The sequence below is a fragment of the Schistocerca piceifrons genome, chromosome 2 (genome assembly GCF_021461385.2).
Source record: "Schistocerca piceifrons isolate TAMUIC-IGC-003096 chromosome 2, iqSchPice1.1, whole genome shotgun sequence".
Classification (NCBI taxonomy): Eukaryota; Metazoa; Arthropoda; class Insecta; order Orthoptera; family Acrididae; genus Schistocerca; species Schistocerca piceifrons.
In genome coordinates, this window is record NC_060139.1 from 51,158,969 (window position 1) to 51,182,961 (window position 23,993).

At 43.2% G+C, this 23,993-nt stretch overlaps 1 pseudogene; it reads left to right on the top strand.

The window, feature by feature from the left end:
* The first annotated feature begins 13,716 nt into the window (after positions 1-13,716).
* On the top strand, positions 13,717-13,834 carry LOC124778258 (annotated as a pseudogene).
* Positions 13,835-23,993: the final 10,159 nt, after the last annotated feature.

The following is a 23,993-nucleotide window of genomic DNA, read 5'->3' on the forward strand; positions in this document are numbered from 1 at the left end:
AGTATTAACTGTGTGAAAGCTGTTTATTCTTGGGAATAAGCTAATATTGTTAACAAGAAATGACAGTAAGGAATACATACACTTGAGAGGCCACTGTCAAAACACCCAGGCTCGTGAACAGGGGTCGACAAGAGGTGGGTGAACTCACACCAGTGAGCCAAAAATATCCTTTTGGAATGGGCAGAGCTACCCCAAAATATAATACCATACGGCATAAGCGAATGAAAATAAGCAGAGTAGATTAATTTTCGTGTCGAGCGATCGCTCACTTCAGATGCCGTTCGAATAGTAAAAATGTCAGAATTAATTCTTTGAACAAGATCCTGAACGTGGGCTTTTCACGACAGTTTACTATCTATCTGAACACCTAGAAATTTGAACTGTTCAGTTTCACTAATCATATTCCCATTCTGTGAAATTAAAACGTTAGGTTTTGTTGAATTGTTTGCTAGAAACTGTAAAAACTGAGTCTTACTGTGATTTAGCGTTAGCTTAATTTCTACAAGCCTTGAATTGAGGTCATGTACTGTACTATTTGAAACTGAGCCAATGTTGCACACAACATCCTTTACTACCAGGCTAGTGTCATCAGCAAACAGAAATATTTTAGAGTTACCATAGTGAGGGCATGTCATGAATATAAATATGGAACAGGAGTAGCGCAACACTAATCCCTGTGGCACCCCCCCTCCCCCACTTGACGATACCCCACATCACAGCCATTCTCAACATTGCCAATAATGACCTTTTGCTCTGTTGCTAAAGTAACAGGTGAACCAGTTGTGAGCTACTCCCCGTATTCCGTAATGGTCCAACTTCTAGAGCAATATTTTGTGACCAATACAATCAAACGCATTAGTGAAATGAAAAAAAATATGCCTAGCGTTCGAAACCTTTTTTTAAACCATCCAGTACCTCACAGAGAAAAGAGAATATAGCATTTTCGGTAGTTAATCGTCTTCTAAAGCCGAACTGTACATCTGACAGGAAATCGTGTGATATAAAATGATCAATTATCCTTACATACACATCCTTTTCAATAACTGTAGCAAACACTGATGGCATAAAAATAGAGCTAAAATTTCTACATTATCCCTTTCTCCCTGTTTTAAAGCTGCTTTACTACTGAGTAAACTTTCAGGAAACTGACGATTTCTAAAGGAAACATTACAAACATTTCTAAAAACAGGGCTAACATGCGCAGCACAGTACTTTAATATTCTGCTAGGCACTCCATCATATCCATGGGTGTCCTCAGTCTTCGTGATGGAATTATTGACTCAATCTCCCTCTTGTCTGTATCAAAGATGCATATTTCAGACATCAATCTCGGAAAGGCATTTGCCAAGAGAGTTATATGATTCCCTGTAGAAACTAAATTTCGTTCAATTCAACAGGAATGCTCAGAAAATGGTTGTTAAATACTGTACATATATCTGATTTATCAGTAACAAAAATATTTATACTACGGACTGACTTTATATCGTTTAACTTGTGCTGCTGACCAGACACTTCCTTCACAAGTGATCATATGGTTTTAATTTTATCGTGTGAATTGGCTATTCTATTTGCGTGCCACATACTCTTTGCCTTCCTAATAAAAATTTTAAGCGCCTTACGGTACTGTTTGTAATGGGTTACTGTAGCTTGATTGCGACTACTTCTAACATTTTGATATAATTCCCGCTTTGTTCTACATGATATGCTTATTCCACTAGTCAGCCACCGAGGCTACCTTTTGCTGCCAGTACTCCGTTTAGAACGTTCTAATGGAAAGCAACTCTCAAAGTGCATGAGAAATGTGTTAAGGAAAGCATTATATTTGTCATCCATATCACCACTATAAACATCTTGCCCCTCTTGTTCTTTCACGAGGTTTAAAAAAACTCTCTATTGCTGTTGGATTAACTTTCGCACATAGTTTGTAATTTTATGTGACATTTATTTGAGTACAAAAACAATTTAGTGTTAAAATTTGTGCATTATGGTCTGAAAGGCCATTCACCATTTTACTAACAGAATGCCCATCTATCTCTATCCTAGAACCCTTCTTCAAAACAGTAATGACCTGCGCTTTTCTCCAGTCACTAGATTTTATTCGTTTTTGCGATGTAATACCATAAACTGCTGTTAGACTAGGACCAAGTTCCTTCCTATAATCTTTATAGAATTTGACAGGTATCATATCTCTTCCTGATGTCTTTCCATTACCAAGCAATTCCAGTTGCTTTTTATTCCGCTATGGGTTATCTCAATATCAGTCACAAAGACTGAAAACGGGGACCGTATTACGATTTTCCTCGGTAAAACAGTTTCGGAAGACCGAATTCATTATTTAGGCCTCCTCTCTGTTATCTTCCATTTCGGTGCCAGTGTTGTCACTATGTGACTGAATGGTTGAATTAGAATAGCATACTGATTTTACTTAAGACCGGAACGTCTTATAGTTTTCAGATAGAATGGTCGACAAAATTTTACCTACTAAGTCACAGGATGTTTCATTGATCTCATTACGCTCATTTTCGCTTCGTTCAGCTTTCGTTCGTCACCTAGGTTTTGACTTGTCTTAAATCTGAGATGAAGTTCTCATTTTTTACGTAGCAGTTCCCCAACACCGCTATTAAACCACAGTACGTCTTTCCCATCCCACAGGACCTTGCTCGGAACATACTCGTCTAATGCATACTGAACGATTCTTTTGATTTTTTTTCTATTTCTGCTCCACATCATCGTCTTCAGCTCTGAAAATTTGTTGTTGACCTCACAGATATTCTACAGTTTGTATCCTGTACCTCTAGATGAGAAAACAATTTTTCTACCTTTCCTAACATTTCTTGTATTACCTGCATTATAGCTGCTATCACAGATTTATAATCACTGATACTTTCCAGTACGTTAGCTAATTAGATCAGTTCAGGTCTGTTTGTTGCCAGGTGGTCTAAGGCGTTACCATCAACAACTGGTTCTCCAATTATCTGTTCAGACAAGACACTCAGTATAATGTAACACGATCTCAGTCTCTGGCACCAATTTTGATAGCATCACTCTTCCAACCTGCACCTGGAAAGCGGAAGTGGTCTCCTATTACAATTGCACGATCAGTGAAACGCTCAGTTAATACAGCTTCTAACCCAGGTGGTCTATAAATGCATCAGATTAGCGTTTTTCACCGACCTTTGTTGCTTAACTTCAACCAAATTAATTCACGTCCGGGATACGCGATAACCGCGCAATAAATTATCGAGTTCTTTACTGCAATAAATACACAACTTCCATTGGCGACTTGACAAATATTCCAATCTAAACATAGAATTTCGTGGCTTTTCGCTTCTGGTTTCAAGCAACTTTCCGTTCCTGATACTGTCTGGGCATTATAATCTTCAATAAACGATGCTAATTCTGAGACCTACCCTTTGATGTACCTGCAGTTTACTAATATCATATTAACCTTTTCTACATACGATATGTGAGGACGAAGATTCTCTGAGGAAATTGTGGCTGATGTATCTTCGATTCTGTCAGGCAAATTGTCTGTGATCCCTAAATAAGGCGGCGAATTCCCCTAATCTAAGAAACCCCACATGCACGACACACGTACTCTACTACCATAGTAGCTCCTTCGTGCGTGTTGTACAGGCCTGGACTATTAAAGGGAACCCTGGAATTTGCCACCTGAAAGCGGAAGTCGAGAGATTTACATCCGATACTATCGCAGAATCGTCTGTGCCTTTGTTTTAGATGTTCCACTCTGCTCGAAACTACAGGACCGTGGCTGATCTTGTATACGATTCTACATATAATGAGGTTAGGCTGCACACATGTACAATGACAGTTAGTTTCACCAAATCAGCTGGGCACCGAAAGCAGCTGAAGATCGTTTCAGAACCGAAGTGACAGGCGTCATTCGTGCCGACATGTAACACTATTTGCAGCCGGTTGCTCCCAGTGCACCCCACAGCTGCTGGCGGAATCCCCGCCGCATCTCGAGCGAGGCCCCCAACAAATATACCGAGTGCATATTGCCATTCGTTCCCGTCGTACTTGCTATTATCTTGGGGCACTCCATTACCCGACTAACGTTGAAGCTCCCCATGACTAGCGTACACACCCTCTGCGCTTGTCCACGCTCGGAAGAAAAATCGGGCGCTGGCCCAAAAGAAGACGCATCCCGTGCTGGCTCAGAAGTATTGTCAACATTGGTAGTACCTAGTACCTGTTGCCAAGGCGTAATGGGTCTGTCGTGCAGCCTGTTCTACTTTTCGCCTTCCGACCAGTGACAGACAAACCCACCACTGTACACTGCTCACTCTCAAATGAAGATGGTCCAGTCACATGTTTTGTACTAGTAGATGCAGCAACAACTATGTCACCATGGGACTAGTCCTACAAGTTTCGCAGCAGAACTTACGTGAAGTCTGGAAGGTCGGAGACGGGGTACTGGAAGAAGTAAAGCTGTGAGAACGGGTCGCTAGCCGCACTTGCGTTGCTCAGGCGGTAGAGCACTTGCCCCTGAAAGGCAAAGGTTCCGAGTTACAGGCTCACATCTGCACTCAGTTTTAATGTGGCAAGAAGTTTCACATCAGCGCACATGCCGACGAAGAGTGAGAATTATATTCCTTAATTATTCATTGTGTGTCAAGTAGGGGATTAGTAGCGCATCTTCTTGCACGTCAGTTTTGTAGCCACTGTGTTGTTGGAGACTCCCTGCTGGACTATCTTCAGAGTGGCAAAGAATGTTAACGAAATTCGCTTCGTCACCCAAGAGGGGTACTTGCCAATTGTGTCAGCGTATGTTACACTCAGTCTGATGTGTTTGGGGCTTAGTGGTGGACTGACTTGTCTGAGTGCTACCCGTAGAGGAGTCATATCGGGCACACCATTTTCCTACAACCATTTCTCGTATTCTAGCGTTTCAGGCGACTGGAGTTGTAGTCAGGAAAACAAGTCATTCATCACCAAATGGGCTGCAGCATCATTGGGCACGAAAAGACAGCAGCTACCTGTCGGAACAGCAGTGTAGAGGCAGAGGCGTAGATCACTGGTGTACTGACAGATGTACCAACGTCACCAGGCAGAGTTACAGATAGCTCTCGTAGGCAGCTAAAGAAGAGCTTTCTTTCTGACTTTCCATGATTTTATCGTTATTTCCACCAAACAGTCTCTTCTGTCCCGAGTCCATATTGTGTCTGGATTCTTTGGGTCTCCGTTCCCAGACCTTGCATTCCACTTGTGTACATTTCTGTATTCAGCCCCTGTTGGAGGGATTTGTGCTTTTTCTAGGTCAAGTTTTACTTGCATGATCCATGGATTCGTCGACTTGCCCCTTTGTACGTATGTTCAGAATTCTGTTGCTTAGTCTTATTGGTGTTGGTGGCTCTAGAACTCGAAGACTCAGCTTCTGACGTCAGCTGCTGGTTCGACTTCTTCTCGGTGGCTTTCCTCCAGCGTAACCCGTATCCGTCTTCTGTCAGTTATTAGCCGAGACTACTTCTCTAGATTTTGAGTCCTTCCTTCATTAAGGTTTCAGTGCCGCTTTTCGTATGGATTACTCCTGTTTACTTGCCTACAGCATCTTTAAGGTTTGTTAACTGTTGTAGTGCCTTATCATACTCTGAACAGACATGCACTTCTTATTACGCAGGAGTTGGACTAAATATGAGAACTCCGCGAGTTACGTATGCTGATCAGCCAGAACATTGCGACCATCTATGTAACAGCCGGTGTGTACACCTTTAGCACGGATAACAGCGGCGACGCGTCGTAGCATGGAAGCAATGAGGCCTTAGTTGATCACTGGAGGTATCTGAAACCACATCTGCATACAAGAGTCACCTACTTCCCGTAAATTCTGCGGAGGGTGGCGATGAGCTCTGACGCCACCGTCAGTAACATCCCAGATATATCGAATCGGGTTCAGATCAGGTGAGTTAGGGGAACAGCATATCAATTGAAATCCGCTACTGTGTTCCTCGAACCACCCCATCTCACTCTTGACCTTGTGATGTGGTGCAGTATCTTGTCGAAAAATTCCCCAGCCGTAGGGGAAAAATGACCGGCATGAAGGGGTGTACGTGGTCTGCAACCAGAGTGCGATACTCTTTGGCCGTCGTGGTGCCTTGTACAGGCCCCGATGGACCCATCGATGCCCACGTGAATGTTCCCCAGAGCGTAATGGAGCCGCCACCAGCTTGTACCCATCCCGCAATACAGGTGTCAAGGAGCTGCTTCCCTGGTAGACGACAGATTTACGCCTGCCCATCGGCATAGTGAAGAAGGAATGGGGATTTATCAGACCTTTGCAACTCTTTGCCACTGCGCCAACGTCCAGTGCCGATGGTCACGTGCCCATTTCAGTCGTAGTTGCTGATATCGTGGTGCACATGTACGTCAGCTACGGATGCCAGTGGTTAAGACCGTTCGGTGCACTGTGTTCAGACAAACTTGTACTCTGCTCAGCACTGAACTCTCATGTTAGTTCCGCCAAAGTTCGCAGCCTGTCCTGTTTTACCAGTCTGCACAGCCTACGACGTCCGACATCTGTAATGAGGGGTGGCCGCCAAACCCGATATCTGGACGTGGTTTCACCATGGTTTCGCCACTTGTTGAATATACCACGGCACTCCTCAAACACCCGACAAGCTGTGTAGTTTCCGAAATGATCGTGCCGTGCCTCCGGCTCATCACATTCTGCCCTCGGAGCAACTCAGATGGATCACGCGCCTTTACCATTGCAAAAAGTCTGCCCACTCGCTGCATAGTACATGCAGTAACAGTCGTTTCCCGCTAGGTGACGCTGCTATCGCCTGGACGGGCATATATCCATAGTAGGTCGGCTGTCATAATGTTTTGGCTAATCGGAGTAAATGCCTGTGCTAGGCAAACCTGCACGTCGTATTCGACCATGAACGGCACCGATACAATGTCCTTAATACGTTGCAAATGTCAGTCGTGGTGGCAACAGTATATTGTGTCGTAGATAAGTGAATTCGAAAGTCATTAAATTATGAGTGCTTCAGTAACTAACGTAGCCGAAGGGTTTGGTGTTTCATGTATCGAAAAATTACACCACATACAGCGAAAAAGAAAATACATCATCCGGTTAAATCACAACTCGAACAAATATGTGCGTTGAGTAATCGTGACGAAAGATCAGAGGACGACGTCTGTAACTGTCACTGCAGAACATAATGTCGCACTCACGAACACTGTCAGTACCAAAACAGCACTGAGGAAATGCCATAAGCAGGGAACTGCAGGATAAGCTGGAATTCTAAAAATCACACATCTCTGATGCAAATGCACATAACAGAATAATGTGGGGCCAAAGCTTTGAAACCTGGAGTATATAGCAATGGATGAAGGTAATTTTGTCGGATAAGTATCGTTGCTAACTGTCTACAGCTTCTGGTCGAATGTGCATCCCAAGAGTGAAACGTGGCGAGCTTTCGTTACCTGAACTTGCCATTATTTTGCAGGAAAACGATATGTTATGGTTAGATTGAGAAGTAAACATATAGAGTCTTTTCCCACTTCGAAAAGACTGGAAGCTGTTTCCTGCACTATGTTGGACGTATTAATGTTTGAGTCTTTGGTGTTTCTATATTTTTTCCCACCTTCTGTGTATGTCCTGAATCCTACCGCGCACTCTCTTCTTCGGTAGACGAGCGTTATCAAACTCCACTCCTACAGGTACGAGACTTCAGTTTATTCTATGAAAGTGCCCCTCGGTTCATATTGCCGTATTTCTTTATTGTCTTTTACGTGCCTGGTTGTCGGTACTTCGTTATGTAAGACGATGACCAAGACGTCTTCGTCGGTAAAAGCTGGGGTTGATAATTCTATGCTGTCTCGGGACCGTCCAAGTCGTGTTGGTTACTAGTGTCCTTACATTTCCAGTTCTTTTTCCCATCCCCTCATTACCTTGTCCAGGACCAAGTTAGCCGGCTGGCGGGGCCGAGCGGCTCTAGGCGCTACAGTCTGGAACCTCACGACCGCTGCGGTCGCAAGTTCGATTCCTGCCTCGGGCATGGATGTGTGTGATGTCCTTAGGTTGGTTAGGTTGAAGTAGTTCTAAGTTGTAGGGAACTGATGACCTTAGAAGTTGTGTCCCATAGTGCTCACAGACATTTGGACCAGGTTGAACAGTAATGGGATAATCAATCGGCTTTGCCCACTCCGGTTTTGACTGAAAAATGACAGGAGCATTCGACAATGAATTTAGCTTTTGATGTTATTCCAGTCCGTGTTTGTTTCATCAGTGATGGTATTTTGGGGTGTGTAATTCTTCTTCTTCTAAGATGGTTGACAAGGAATGGTGCGTGTCCTTGAATTTTATGAAGATGCAAATGATTGGGTCATTGCTGATGGCCTTGTAATTTAAATGGGTTTACATTTTTAAGCTTTGTTCTGTGCATGAAAGATCGGAAAGAAAGCCTGTCTGGTTTTCGCCTGTTTTGTGTCCTCAATATCCTTGTCTTCTCTGGAGTAAGTGCGCTGTGAGAATTACATAGTTGGCTTGTTGCAGAGAGTTTATTCTCTAGTCGTTCACGTTCGCCGTGGGTCCATCCTTGTGCATCGAATGGATGAGTGCACATTCCCAGTCGTCATAAAGTGTTTTAGGTTGCAAGATAGTTACGATTATTGGTGTAAATTTCTGTAGAGAGGTTGGTCCGCAGTTCTTTGGTAGTCCTACAATGATGCCATGCTCATCGAACGTCCTGTTGTTTTTGAGGTGTTAGCGTATAGTTGTGTATCTTCAAATTTTGATAGAAATTATTTTGTTTGAGTGAAGGTGCAGTCCTGTATTGAGAGTCATTTATCAGGTTCATGTCATTAAAGGAAATCAGAGAAATAGTGAACCAATTCCACAACATTGTCAGTTGTGTGTGTGTGTGTGTGTGTGTGTGTGTGTGTGTGTGTGTGTGCCGGCCTGCATAAGACAGGAAGAAATACTGGCAATATTGGATAATTTTTGCCCTCGTTCTGAACAGAATTCCTCCTAGAGGCATTAGCACCTCTTTGGTTTACAGTTCAGTTTTCATGTGTGATGGGACTGTACACCCTGTCAGTGTGGACTAAATATCGTTGACAGCTTTTTACACAATTGCTCTTAATCTACGATGGGAAGAGTTTTTCCCAGTATCTCCCATTTCCGCATTTCCGGTTCATTCAAATAAGGTCTTTGTTATGTCCTGTGATGCATCTAATGGAGAACCACACTTCCAGATGTTGAGGTTCTGCAGTCATTTTTTGTAGACTAGGTGAAGAATCTGCCAGGGGAAAAACTGTTCTTAGTTTGTTGTGCATAGCAACATACATTCACCGAAATATTTTTCTACAAGTATGACGTACACTGACCGACCCATATCTGTGTGTAGCTGGTTCGTTGAGGGTGGGGGTAGGAGGGGGGAGGGGGGCATGGGAGAAGGACGTGGCAGACTCTGCGCTGGACCTAATTTTGTAGTTAAATCTGAAATTACGGTAATACCTAAAGTCTGTCATAACATTGTGTTGAATTGGTCTCTTTGCAACATACACGGCACGTGTGATGCTTATGAAGAGCAGAGCTGCCGTTGGAATTGCTTTCGCCTGGACCGCCAGCAGGAACTCGGGATGACCAGCTGCTGCCGCGGCTTAATCCGCCGGCTGCCCCATCAGCAGCGGAACGCACTAATATGCGAACGCTCGGGCACGCGGAGATCCGTAAGCCCCTTTGCATGTTCGCTGAGTTAGTTACCTGGCGGTAACATTGCACCAAGCGTGCAGCCGCCAATATGTCCCACCAGACACGAACCAATTCCCTTTCAAATTATCTAGAGGCATGAACGGAAATTTTCGCCCAATACAATCCGCGACCGGCCGTGAAGGTACTTCTGACGGCTACTGTTTCAGCTGTGCCATGTCATTATTCATGAATATCCCCCAGAAATCCATCTAGTACGCAGCCATAACAATGAATACATCCTTCGGCATGGAATGCACAGTTTTCATAAAATCCTCGTTTCTTCGACTCCAGAACTTAGCAGGCCATTGTGGGACTTTTTATCAGGTGGAACGAATAGAACACATGGAGAAGATACAAAGACGCGCCGCAAGTAATGTCAGATGACGATGATTCTAAATCACACGTATTCGTGGTTATATTCACTACTGCAGTTCTCTCCTCTCACTATTCGCGAATGTTACAGCTGGAGGTGGGTGTAAACCAGAGATGCTTGGCTGTCTCTCTTGCACACTCTTATAAATGTAGAGTCTGTTTAGAAATGTTTACCTGATCGAAACACCACTCGATAATGATTTCCTTGCCGCTTTGTATTGCAATGTTTATTATAGTTAGCTATTTTCTTGTCTTCCGGACTCAAAATTTCGTTTTTCTTCTTGTGAATATGTTCTGTGCTCCAAGAAGATACAACCAAGTGAGAAGTATATAATAAAATTAGAAAAGTAACGAATGGCAGGAAAAGTATGGTTTTTTTTAAAAAAACATTTCCTAATGACACACCATTTTGACTGCATGTATGAGTTGGTGGCATTTGAATTGAAAGAATTCTTGTGAAGCTGAAAATTCTTTGTAATAATTTGCACAAATATGTGACAACCAATTAGAACCGAAGAGAACTTCATCATAAAAAATAGATGGAGAACAACGAGTTACAGGTGTACTCCCAATTAAAGTGTAGCTTGATATTTTCGCCAGTAACAGATCGCTGCCAGATAAAAAAAGAAGTGCAACGACTATAGGACCGAATGCCAACCCTTGGGTCCGTATTCTGGCATTTGAGCTCCGAGCCTCTGACATACATTTTTAGTGTGTATTAAAAAAGTAAACGTCTAATTGACGAGGCACAGGTACAAGTAAAATTTTGTACGCAACCATCACATTAGAATTTTAAGTTACTGTTCACGGCTTTACTAGTTTAATAAAAGCAATATGTATCTTCGGTGTTAATTCAGTGCAATCCCTAAATCTTTCAGTTATTAAAGAAGGTTATTCTTACAATATTTCAGTATTTTATACTTTATCATATTACAGTGTACTTATTTTACTGTGTATACGGTAAGTGTATGAGGCGATCTACAGATTTATTGCGCGCCTTACTTGGTTGGTGGTTGTACTAGGACTGTATACTAATTTGACCGGTTCAGGTATTCCTTCTGATGTCAGCCGCAAATGTAGTACTCCAAGTTTTCTCAGAAGTGCTTCGCGAAAAGGACGTCGTCCTCCCTCCAGGGACTAACATTTAATTTCAGGAAGCGTGTCTGAGGTACTCTTTTATATTTCTTTACAGCGACCTAGTGGGGATCCCAAACAGTCGAGCAGTACTCAAGAATAGGTCGCACTAGTGTTCTAGACGCATTCTCCTTTACAGGTGAGCTACACCTTCCTAGAATTCTCCCATTAACCCAAGTCGACAATTCGCCTTCCCTACCATTTACGTTACGTACCCTTTCCTTTTTTTTCCTTTATTGTATTTCAATGACCCATCTGGGGCGGGCTTGCAGCAGCATATGCGCTGCTCTTCAGCCGAAAGACGTTAATCATACAGTTGTTGTTGTACTGGTCTTCAGTCCTGAGACTGGTTTGATGCAGCTCTCCATGATACTCCATCCTGTGCAAGCTTCTTCATCTCCCAGTACTTTCTGCAGCCTACATCCTTCTGAATCTGCTTATTGTATTCATCTCTTGGTCTCCCTCTATGATTTTCACCATCCACGCTGCCCTCCAATACTAAATTGGTGATCCCTTGATGCCTCAGAACATGTCCTACCAACCGATCCCTTCTTCTGGTCAAGTTGTGCCACCAACTTCTCTTCTCCCCAATCCTATTCAAACTTCCTCATTAGTTATGTCATCTACCCATCTAATCTTCAGCATTCTTCTGTAGCATCACATTTCGAAAGCTTCTATTCTCTTCTTGTCCAAACTATTTATCGTCCATGTTTCACTTCCATACATGGCTACACTCCATACAAACACTTCCAGAAATGACTTCCTAACGCTTAAATCTATACTCGATGTTAACAAATTTCTCTTCTTCAGAAACGCTTTCCTTGCCAATGCCAGTCTACATTTTATATCCTCTCTACTTCGACCATCATCAGCTATTTTACTCCCCAAACAGCAAAACTCCTTTATTACTTTAAGTGTCTCATTGCCTAATCTAATTCCCTCAGCATCACCCGACTTAATCCGACTACATTCCATTATCCTCGTTTTGCTTTTGTTGATGTTCATCTTATATCCTCCTTTCAAGACACTGTCCATTCCATTCAACTGCTCTTCCAAGTCCTTTGCTGTCTCTGACAGAATTAGAATGTGATCGGCGAACGTCAAAGTTTTTATTTCTTCTCCATGGATTTTAATACCTACTCCGAATTTTTCTTTTGTTTCCTTTACTGCTTGCTCAATATACAGATTAAACAACATCGGGGATAGGCTACAAACCTGTCTCACTACCTTCCCAACCACTGCTTCCCTTTCATACCCCTCGACTCTTATAACTGCCATCTGGTTTCTGTACAAATTGTAAATAGCCTTTCGCTCCCTGTATTTTACCCCTGCCACCTTTAGAATTGGAAAGAGAGTATTCCAGTCAACATTGTCAAAAGCTTTTTCTAAGTCTTCAAGTGCTAGAAACGTAGGTTTGCCTTTCCTTAATCTTTCTTCTAAGATAAGTCGTAAGGTCAGTATTGCCTCACGTTTTCCAGTATTTCTACGGAATCCAAACTGATCTTCCCCGAGGTCGGCTTCTACTAGTTTTTCCTTTCGTCTGTAAAGAATTCGTGTTAGTACTTTGCAGCTATTGCTTATTAAAGTGATAGTTCGTAATTTTCACATCTGTCAACACCTGCTTTCTTTGGAATTGGAATTATTATATTCTTCTTGAAGTCTGAGGGTATTTCGCCTGTCTCATACATCCTGCTCACCAGATGGTAGTATTTTGTCAGGACTGGCTCTCCCAAGGCCGTCAGTAGTTCTAATGGAATGTTGTCTACTCCGGGGGCCTTGTTTCGACTCTGGTCTTTCAGTGCTCTGTCAAACTCTTCATACAGTAGAGGACATTTAAAATAACATAAAGGAGACAATATGGCATACATCGTTATAAAAAAGGGAATATCATGGAAGAGAAAAGACAAAAATGTGGCGCCTGTAAAATGGGGATAAAAACCGTAAAAAATTTGCGCACGCAAAACAAAACCACACACTGGAGCATAAAAGTGTCGACGGACGGCGTAGCACGTAACGATCACTGACAGTAACACCATGTACAAATCCAGCACACAGTTGAAACCACAGCTCTTTGACGCACAGGAGAACAGCAACAAACACAACAATGACGTAGTAGATGATGACGATGAGAAAACAGAAAGGACCTGCCAGGGGCCTGCCCATTCCATATCACAACGCCTTACAACGTTACTGCGAGACGTGACTTTGTGAAGCAGTAGACCACTAACACAGAATCACATGATTGCCTTTCACACTCATCTCCCTTAACTTACATTTGTCGACATTTAGAGCTGTTCCGGCGTATCGACAACCGCCATCACGAAGACGAAGGTCCCAACAGCAGAGAAGGCGGTGAGACGACGTCAGCCAATAGCCAGCTGACGAGGACCGCACCACGACTGCAGCGCCCTCTAGCCGAAGAGAATATAAGCGCTGCTCCTGGCAGCCTCGGCCGGACAATATTCGCACAGGACTATAAGAGCACTGGCAACGGCCTTGCCGCAGTGGATACACCGGTTCCCGTCGGATCACCGAAGTTAAGCCCTGTCGAGCGTGGCCGGCACTTGGATGGGTGACCATCCGGACCGCCATGTGCTGTTGTCATTTTTCGGGGTGCACTCTACATCTACATCTACATCTATACTCCGCGAGCCACCTTACGGTGTGTGGCGGAGGGTACTTATTGTACCACTATCTGATCCCCCCTTCCCTGTTCCATTGACGAATTGTGCGTGGGAAGAACGACTGCTTGTAAGTCTCCGTATTTGCTCTAATTTCTCGGATCTTTTCGTTGTGATCATTACGCGAGATATATGTGGGCGGTAGTAATATGTTGCCCATCTCTTCCCGGAATGTGCTCTCTCGTAATTTCGATAATAAACCTCTCCGTATTGCGTAACGCCTTTCTTGAAGTGTCCGCCACTGGAGCTTGTTCAGCATCTCCGTAACGCTCTCGCGCTGACTAAATGTCCCCATGACGAATCGCGCTGCTTTTCGCTGGATCATGTCTATCTCTTCTATTAATCCAACCTGGTAAGGGTCCCATACTGATGAGCAATACTCAAGAATCGGACGAACAAGCGTTTTGTAAGCTACTTCTTTCGTCGATGAGTCACATTTTCTTAGAATTCTTCCTATGAATCTCAACCTGGCGCCTGCTTTTCCCACTATTTGTTTTATGTGATCATTCCACTTCAGATCGCTCCGGATAGTATCTCCTAAGTATTTTACGGTCGTTACCGCTTCCAATGATTTACCACCTATGGCATAATCGTACTGGAATGGATTTCTGCCCCTATGTATGCGCATTATATTACATTTATCTACGTTTAGGGAAAGCTGCCAGCTGTCGCACCATGCATTAATCCTCTGCAGGTCCTCCTGGAGTACGTACGAGTCTTCTGATGTTGCTACTTTCTTGTAGACAACCGTGTCATCTGCAAATAGCCTCACGGAGCTACCGATGTTGTCAACTAAGTCATTTATGTATATTGTAAACAATAAAGGTCCTATCACGCTTCCCTGCGGTACTCCCGAAATTACCTCTACATCTGCAGATTTTGAACCGTTAAGAATGACATGTTGTGTTCTTTCTTCTAGGAAATCCTGAATCCAATCACAAACCTGGTCCGATATTCCGTAAGCTCGTATTTTTTTCACTAAACGTAAGTGCGGAACCGTATCAAATGCCTTCCTGAAGTCCAGGAATACGGCATCAATCTGCTCGCCAGTGTCTACGGCACTGTGAATTTCTTGGGCAAATAGGGCGAGCTGAGTTTCACATGATCTCTGTTTGCGGAATCCATGTTGGTTATGATGAAGGAGATTTGTATTATCTAAGAACGTCATAATACGAGAACACAAAACATGTTCCATTATTCTACAACAGATTGACGTAAGCGAAATAGGCCTATAATTATTCGCATCTGATTTATGACCCTTCTTGAAAATGGGAACGACCTGCGCTTTCTTCCAGTCGCTAGGTACTTTACGTTCTTCCAGCGATCTACGATAAATTGCTGATAGAAAGGGGGCAAGTTCTTTAGCATAATCACTGTAGAATCTTAAGGGTATCTCGTCTGGTCCGGATGCTTTACCGCTACTAAGTGATAGCAGTTGTTTTTCAATTCCGATATCGTTTATTTCAATATTTTCCATTTTGGCGTCCGTGCGACGGCTGAAGTCAGGGACCGTGTTACGATTTTCCGCAGTGAAACAGTTTCGGAACACTGAATTCAGTATTTCTGCCTTTCTTCGGTCGTCCTCTGTTTCGGTGCCATCGTGGTCAACGAGTGACTGAATAGGGGATTTAGATCCGCTTACCGATTTTACATATGACCAAAACTTTTTAGGGTTCTTGTTTAGATTGTTTGCCAATGTTTTATGTTCGAATTCGTTGAATGCTTCTCTCATTGCTCTCTTTACGCTCTTTTTCGCTTCGTTCAGCTTTTCCTTATCAGCTATGATTCGACTACTCTTAAACCTATGATGAAGCTTTCTTTGTTTCCGTAGTACCTTTCGTACATGATTGTTATACCACGGTGGATCTTTCCCCTCGCTTTGGACCTTAGTCGGTACGAACTTATCTAAGGCGTACTGGAAGATGTTTCTGAATTTTTTCCATTTTTGTTCCACATCCTCTTCCTCAGAAATGAACGTTTGATGATGGTCACTCAGATATTCTGCGATTTGTGCCCTATCACTCTTGTTAAGCAAATATATATTCAGCCTCGTGATTCCAACTGAGGAGCTACTCGACCGAATAGTAGCGGCTCCGGTCAAAGAAAACCATCGAAACGACCGGGAGAGTGGTGTGCTGACCACATGCCCCTCCTATCCGCATCCTCAACTGAGGATGACACGGCGGTCGGATGGTCCCGATGGGCCACTTGTGGCCTGATGACGGAGTGCTAGTGTACTATGAGAGCACTACGGTAGCAGTGTCGTGTGATCCGTATCAGTTGCTTACATAGACATTATCTATAACGAAGAACATTACTTCTGTGCATGTCGCCCAACGCTTGCGATTCCATTGTAAATTCAAAGTTAGGTACTGTCTGTTTCTTTATTGCACTAAAAACTATTAATTTGATTTGCTAGAATGGAAGTATAGCATTCTGAGAACGCTGTATCCTTTAGGCACCCTAGACGAGACCAGTGGGCAGAACCCTACAAGAACAAGATGCCATTCACCGCAACAGACAGAAATTCTGCCTAAGTCACCCTTTATCTCTCCGATAAACATGAGTCCAGAGACGGTTACTTTCCGAGGTAACCGTGTGTTTATGGGAAGGGCTGCTCGACGATTGGTTGTGGATGTTAGCATACTCGTTGCTCTGCCGCTCCGTGAAATGTTTCGGCAGGGGGTTATGATGTCTCACTCACAGTACAAAGTCTACTATTAGCTGGCCTGGAGTCAGTTATATGGTTCGTGTTGTAGTCTACATTAGCTTATGTCGTATTTGTGTGCCTTATTGCACTTTACTGTCAACGCTGGGAACCTAACATGGCGTTTCATCTTCTTCCAAACGTGGATTTACGAACGTGTTTACTGTTACTGCACTGTTTGTACGTACAAATGGTGTAGTACATTTACAGTTTCTCTCTTCGATCATTTGTTAGCAATCGAAGCCTACTACTAGACAAGTGAAATGGCGGATATGATATTTTGCTATGGTTTCGCGGATGGACGTAGCCCAGAAGACCGTCCCCTCTGCGCTGAAAAATATCCACAGCGCAGAGTGTCCTCTGATAAGCTGTTCGGCAGACTTTTCCAGTGTCTGAGGGACACAGGTAAACTGCATCACGGGAGACTGACAGTGGAAGGCCACGCACGGTCCGCACGCATGACATGGAGGAGCGTGTGCTACGTGCAGTGGAAGAAACCCCTGGGACAAGTGGACGATGATTACCAGCACTCTATTTTCTTGGGAGTACTTCAAGAGAAATTGCTGTACTCATATCATCTACAGCGCGTTAGTGCCCTAAGGCCAAAGGATCATCATGGCAGACGGCAGTTCTGTCAATGGCTGTTACAGAAGTGTGCTGCAGATCCACTATTCTCATCTAAAATGTTATTTACCGATAAGGCAGGGTTCACAAGATATAGTGTTGAAAATGTCCATAACCAGCAGGTATGGGCAGATGTAAATGCCAGGCAGTTCAGGTAGGAGGGCATCTACACCGATTGTCTGTGAACCTATGAGCAGGCGCACTTGTTGATAGATTAATAGGGAGATAACAAAGGTTAACTGGGGAGCATTACCTGGACTTTCTCATTAACGTATTGCCTCCAGCATTAGAGGCTGTGCCATTGCAGCAAGGAATACAATACATCTGACGCAAGACATTACAGAGCTGCTGGATTCAAAGAGGGGAGGGGGCGCACACTTTTGCCTGTTCGTTCCCCAGACCTTAATCCCCTACACTTTTCCTTAAGGGGACCCTTGAAGTAATAGGTCTACGCCAATCCAATCAACGATATGCGGGCACTAAAAGATTGCGTCTTCAGTGCCTGCCTGCAGGTACAACAAAAACTGAGTCTACTTCAAAGGGTGCGACATTCTTTACGCTGGAGCGCAGACGGGCGCATTGTCATGAATGGAGCCTCGTTGGACACCCCCTGTAAACGCGTTTTTACAGCAGAAAGTACGCCTTTCTGGTCCAATGTATATTGGACGTACCTCAGAAAGTATGCATTCCCGGACCCACTTTTGCTGCAATTACATTTCGTGTTTCAATGAGTGCTATCACATCTCAAAGCATTCGACAAATTTTTTTGGATACCCTATATACGAGCGTCATTCCTTAAGTCATGGCAACCAAGGTCTATCGTGGGTACATGTGGCACCACCGTAATTGCGGTTAATACATACACTGCCAGCGGCAGACAGTACCGAAATCAGCCGACAGTTTGAGACTGTTTGCGAGGATCGCTCGGTACCAGAGCCTGAAACATTCAGTTCGAGGTTGGCCGTGCTACATGATGAATGTAAGAGGACTGGAAAAGCGAGCGTACGTGAAAATTGGCTGAAATGCTGCTCACTGTCACCGGGAACTATGAGCGGCTGTTGGTGCCAGGGCATTACCTAAGAAGGTCATGCTCATTCTGGTATATGACGGTTCCGGTATGCTGGACTGTCACCATATTAGGGACGACAACACTGTCGATTCCCAATGCTACCACCACTTTCTGCCGTACCACCTGGAATGTACACTTTGGAGAAAAAGTTCGCCGCTATTGTATAATGTATCGTGCTCTGTGATAACGGTACAGCCTACACTGTAGGCTTTATCAATAACTGTATACAGCGATGGGGCTGTGAAATCCTCCCCCGGCCACCCTAGTCACGAGACATCAGTCTACGCGACTTCGATTTCATTATACAGCTGAAGAGACCACTGTGTGGGCGGCGCTTTGTAAACAGGGCCGATATTCTCACTGCATTTTGGTAACTAGTGGCTCTCACTGACAACAACGCTAGTGGCATTCCTTATCGTTCGAAACGCACTGTGGGTGCACTGGAAGACTATTCTGAAGGACAGTAGTTGATTCTGATTCATTTTTGTTGAATTTGTAATCGTGCACAATAAATACACGCAGTTCCAATGCGTGTGCTCCATTTCAACCATTGCCATGACCTCCTGTACTGGAAACCTGTTTTATATTGGCATGTATATACGCACTTAATAAGTTTCAATGCACGTCGTGAAATTTCCACATATACTGATGAACCAAGACATTATGACCACCTTCTTAATATCTTGTATGTCCGCCTTTGGAACGGAAAACATCACTGATTTTGCTTATGAGTGACGTCAACCGAATTTGGTCGCCGAGACATCGACGTGTGTTCACTGCAATGCCCCTCAAAGCACTCAGGCTCCGAGAAACGGCTATTATATTAGTGGGAGACGACATCGCCTTCGTGGAAGACATCAAACACGGGGGGATGCAAGTCGTTCGCTGCTATCAGCCTGTCTTCGATTACTGCCACAGGTCCTATGCAAGCGCAGGAGAATATTTCCCATAGCACAATACAGTTCTCAACAGTCAGCGCCCGTGGCGGGCTGCAGTTTCGGACTGCTGTTCACCTCGATGCTTGCGGAGAGGACCATTGACCTTATGCAGCAAGAATGTGATTCACCTGAGGGGCCGACACATTTATACTGATCGACAGTCGAATCCCGATAGCCACATCCCGACTGAAATCATAATTAACCCTTAATTCATGAGGTGTTGTATCGCAGACCACGCCAGAATTTTCCAAGTCGCTCTCGTAGGTCAGATATGGCGGAACAGCACCTACCCTCATTTAATCACCAACCCTACAAATTTTTATTGTCAGTTGCGTTGTCGTCTTATTTGATTGTTGTTGACATGTGTTGTTGAATTTGATGTCTCCTAGACCGCGCGTCGTAAACTACGCACCTGCTTTCGTCAGTTCAATACAAAGTGTGTTAGAAAGAATGTGGTGTCACCGCCAGACACCACACTTGCTAGGTGGTAGCTTAAATCGGCCGCGGTCCATCTAGTACATGTCGGACCCGCGTGTCGCCACTGTGTGATCGCAGACCGAGCGCCACTACAAGGCAGGTCTCGAGATACGGACGAGCACTCGCCCCAGTTGTACGGAGGACATTGCTAGCGACTACACGGACGAAGCATCGCTCATTAGCCGAGCCGATAGTTAGAATAGCCTTCAGCTAAGTCCATGGCTACGACCTAGCAAGGCGCCAGTAGCCTTTCATAGTTTGATAGTTATCGTATGAAATGTCTCATCAAGAACGTTGAAAACCAACAAGGATAATTAAAAGTTAAGTATTCGAGAGGCTGCATACTTTTCTTATTAGAATTCACTACTTATCCTGTTCCAGAATTCACGCTCGTCTGCGTTAGATAGCGTGCATTTCGGCCTCCTCTATCTGCAAGGTGTTGGCACATTTGCCAACACATCAAAGAATGTGACAATTTACACACTCTAAGTTCGATGAAATTTTTAGTTAGTGGGTGTAGAGTGATGTAAATGTTATAGAACAAACAGTAGACGAAGTAGACAACAATTTTTCAATAGCCACTAATCGCAATTCAGCTAGCGAACAAGAGGATCCTTCAGAGGAAGAGCTTCAGGACAATGGTTGTAACCTCCCAACCTCCCCCTCTATTACCAACCTTAATGACAGTGAAAAATTAAACGGCGTGTACCTATAGCAAATTTGGGATAAGCAATCGTCACCGAAGTTAACCTGTCGGCAAACAGGGAGGAAGGGTTACATCTAAATGAAAGGAAAAATGCAAATGAAATTGGTGTAAATTAATTTTGGAAAAGGATACAGTTAATAAAGTAAGTAAATGTGCGGTCGTTACGTTAACAATTAACTGGCGTTAATTAGATATTTGAGATTTGGGGAAAATTACGGTCGCCATTTCTATGGAAAACTACTATAATAACTGAAAAAGAAAGGTTAATGCACCTACAATTATCACTAAAAGAGTGGCAACTGAAGGTTGACACGTGTTGTGTGAAAACTGAATGTTTGTCAGAAGTAATAAATTTCGCCACACTCTTATTTAATTTAGCAAAAGAATTAATAAAACCGAAAAATTGAAAGTTAATTTAGTGACTGAAATTAATAGTAAACTTTGTTTCTGAAGCACTACGAAATTCAAGAAAATAAGATTAGTCTTGGGCTACCTCAACAATCGTCTCAAAAGCTACTTGAATCTACGCAATTTCGAAATAAGAGATTTAACTTTGAACTTGCATTAAATGATTTTGAGTAATTAACAATAGTAAAATTTAGTACATGCCAAGCTGAGCTGCAGTCACAGGTAAGCTAAAATATGCTAACAAAACTCGCAATCTTTATTTGTGCTTGTGTAATCTAAATACTATAGTCAGCTATGAATACTTTAACTGAACTTTGAAATTCAAGCAGTGTAATGGAATGATATTACTTTAATGCTGGCGTTTGGATATCAACGACACCCGGGATCATTTCGGAAAAGGAAGGTACCCTGTTTGGTGATGCAATGCTAAGTTGCTGTATTTTAGTGATGGAAATGGAACAGTTTCAACAGCTGAGGTCTGCCATACAGTTCTAAAACTTTACGTGCTTTCAGTCTTCCTTGTTAGTTGATTGAAGGTTTGAAGTCGTCGATCGAGGAGGTGGCAACAATCACTTACTGTCGGCCGTCGCTGTTGCAGAAGCTGGATGTTGGCGCGCCTTCTGCTCGACACGGTCACAAGGCGAAACGGGCTCTTGATGTGTGCCAACTAATGTTTCCCGTCCGCAACACCGGGCCAGAAACTATTATAGCAAGTCGAGCGCAATTACATGCTGCCAAACCCTAAACGCGCGGCAACTCGCGGGAGCGTCACGCAACACACCTGCTCCACCGCCCTACTCCAGCCAGACTCTGCTCTGCCCGCGCTCCACGCGGCAGAGTTAACACTACCAAAGATCCTAAACCCTTTGGTTCTCCACACGACCTATCAATGTAATTGGTCGACAGCATAGTTTTCACTAGGCAAGACCCAGAGTAAGAATACAAATAATATTTACAAAAGAAACTAATTATACATCGACATAAATGCATAAATATATACAAATTGTAAAACAATTACAATATATAAAGACACCGAATGTCGTATCTTCAGGTAACAAAATAAGGAAAAATTTTATAGTACAATAGATGGAAATAGGAGGATATGCATTTCCGGCGTTACATGGTGATGAGAACCTTTCTGTTTCTCCAACAAAATAATTGCTGTTATTGAGTTGTTGTAAAGAGAGATATAGATCTCAGTTCTGAATATTAATTTTGCAGCCTTTCTTTTGCTGGCTATCGGGTTCAGTTTTTACATGCAAGTTTAAACACCGGAAAATGATTTTATACGAAACTTTGCTTTGTAAAGAGATACCACAACTTCTCAGAACGTAAAATTCAGTTAGTTATGTGTACTATTGAAAAAGCTTCAGAAAAGTAAGTGATTTTTGCTTGATACAAAAATAAAATACTGTTGGCCTTATTTACTGCAATAAAATCAACAAGGAGTATTTAAACAATACTTTTATAGTTGTAACCATAAATGTTATAAAACATCAATTAAATTTTAAGATTATTTACAGCTTAAATCTTGTTGGTTTAAAGATAGGAGTCTCAGAGACCTCACCTCATAGTATACGTTACAGAAAAGTCACCTCGTGAGTTAAGGTTTGACGATGTCCTGTGTCATCAAGTGTACAAGTAGGGTTGATCTGCTATGGAGCTCCATGTTCGTCAGCATCTATCCTGCTTTATAGAGCACACAAGCCTCCGAACCGTACTTTGTGCGAAGAGACACGGACGTCCGACCATTTAGCACCTAGATGTAGTTTCACTGTCCTACCTATTTCCGTAGAGCTGACAGTAGCACGTGTACATTCAACTAGCTTCGCCGTTTTCGAGATACTCGTTCACACGCTGTACGTACTATTAAACTGTCCTTTGTCAGTGTCGCTTATTCCAATGGATTTCCCCATCTGCATCACATATCTTTGCTAGGTCGACCTCCCGGCCGTGTCTGCTCCGCTTACATACTTTTCTTTGCGCGTCATGTGCCCGCAACGTCACCAGGCGCTATTTCGTCCAGGCGTGGTGGGCAGTGGTGATAATTTTTTGGCTTCAAAGAATATGTATAAAGAGCGGAACTATAGCACTTCTGTGAGTCGTGGCACTCGCCTCTCTGATCGACATTTGTGATCCACGACAACATACTGGGTTTATGTCAAGAAGTGTTCGAGCCACTCACACGTTTGGGAGTCGATTCCGCGCACGCGGACCTTTGCTAACAGTCTGCAGTGTGGTACTGTGTCAACAATTTCGTGAAATCTACTAGTATAGTGTGGAATTTGTCTTTAACCCTTCATCAATGGTTCACAGTATATCGAGTGATGCTTTTTTACATTCAAGCCGATTTGTGGACAGTAGCTGTTCTGTCTCAAGGAAATGTATGAAATTCGAAGTTATAATATGTTCAAGAATTATGCAGCATATAATAATATCTATGCAATAACCACCCAGTCCTCATCTGACCATGTGACACACGTATAACGCACCTTCGAAAACTACGTTATAGCTACTAATTATGCAGCATATAATAATATCTATGCAATAACCACCAGGTCCCCATGTGAACACGTGACACACGTTTAACGAACCTTCGAAAACTGCATTATAGCTACTAATGCTTCACTCAGGAAATTCTATTTACTACCCACACTCGATCACAGACAGGTACCGCCCCCAAGACTGAAAAAAACATAGCTATGCAGTACCTCGCAGTGTACTGTTTCTCCTGGGTGATGTTGGGTTCAAAAAATTTGAACCAAATATTACGATAAATTTTATAAAGAACCGAAAAGTTATGCCAATGAAGAAGAGATAGAACTACAACAGACATGTTATTCCACGGACTCTTGTGCTTCTATGCACGAACGATCTTTCCTTTGTCATTAGCTTATCTTATCTGCTTGGATTCGGACCCAAGAGGGCGTTCTTGTGTTTAGCTCATCTTGCTGTACCAGCTAATAATGTAAGTTGTACTTAAAACCAGAAAAACGTAATGGTTATTTTGTCCAAAGAATTTGTGTATGCAGTCAATCAATTTGTAATCTGATACCTGGATTGTCCTAAGTAGATATGGGCATTAACAAAGAATGTTCATTGTTAGGCGCTATCTTAGAAAATCTTTAACATTTTTCTTTGAGCTCATCTACG